Below are 1,152 nucleotides of genomic sequence, written 5' to 3'. Positions count from 1 at the left end.
AGAATCCACCTTACAATGCAGGGACTCCGGTTCGATCCCTGGTCGGGGAACTAAGATCCCACATGCCGCAGGGCAACTAAGCCTCCAGGCCACAACTACCGAGCTCGCGCCCCTCAACGAGAGAGCCCGTGTGCAGCAAATTACAGAGCCCTGGGGCCGGCTCACCACAACCAGAGAGAAGCCCATGCACCACAACCAGAGAGAAGCCCACGTGCCACAATAAAAAGAGCCCTTTGCTGCAAAGAAAGTTCCCGCACACCTCAATGAAGACCCCGCGAGCCACAACTAAGACCTGACGCAGCCAAAAAAATAAACAAAATAAATAAATTTTTTAAAAAGCCATCTTTCTTTCATGTCAACATTAAAAATAGAGCACTAGGGGCTTCCCTGGTAGCGCAGTGGTTGGGAGTCCGCCTGCCGATGCAGGGGACGCGGGTTTGTGCCCCAGTCCGGGAAGATCCCACATGCCGCGGAGCGGCTGGGCCCGTGAGCCATGGCCGCTGGGCCTGCGGGAGAGGCCACAGCAGTGAGAGGCCCGCGTACCACAAAAAATAAATAAATAAAAAATAAAAATAGAGCATTAAATCAATGTATCTGATAATTTCCCTCATATATTAAGCTTTCAAATTATCAACTCTACAGTGCCAGAAGCAATCTTTGTTTACTAATACACCCCCATCACTTGAATCTGTTTTAAGTATCATGTTCCTTCTTATCTGTATCAAAACTCATACTGAACAATGTGTTCTGGGTCTCAAAAGAGGATTAGTTCTCTTAAATAAACTTTTGTTTTCCTCCAGATTCCTAAGACCATTGATGGTAGAACACATGACCCTTCTCTGTTCCACCCTATCCCGGGCTGAGGCTTGAGCCAGAGGAGAGGAGAGCTAGTCTCCTGGCCACTCCATGACGCACGTGAGCCTCTTGGGAGCCACCTTCAGCTCCTTTGCCAGTTCAAGGGCCTACTGGAAACTCCGGAGCAGCCCTGCCCTGGTCTGGAATGTCCAGCTGTCCCAGAGAGCCTGTGTCTGCCCTTCAACACTCACATCCCCAGCCCTGAGGGCTCATCAGCCCCAGTTGAGGGTCTCAAAGGGCAGCATCTCCTTCTGCCCAGTCCCCCGATTCGCCCTCCACCCTCCTCCCCAGGCTCAA

At 51.4% G+C, this 1,152-nt stretch overlaps 1 non-coding gene across 1 annotated transcript; it reads right to left on the bottom strand.

The window, feature by feature from the left end:
* Positions 1-701: 701 nt before the first annotated feature.
* On the bottom strand, positions 702-783 carry LOC132518944 (small nucleolar RNA SNORA40). The gene has a single exon (XR_009540057.1). It is a non-coding gene; the product is annotated as a small nucleolar RNA SNORA40 (small nucleolar RNA).
* Positions 784-1,152: the final 369 nt, after the last annotated feature.

This window comes from Lagenorhynchus albirostris, chromosome 3, assembly GCF_949774975.1.
Source record: "Lagenorhynchus albirostris chromosome 3, mLagAlb1.1, whole genome shotgun sequence".
Classification (NCBI taxonomy): domain Eukaryota; kingdom Metazoa; phylum Chordata; class Mammalia; order Artiodactyla; family Delphinidae; genus Lagenorhynchus; species Lagenorhynchus albirostris.
The sequence above is the reverse complement of the archived record's forward strand: the minus strand, read 5'-3'. Positions and strand labels throughout refer to the sequence as shown.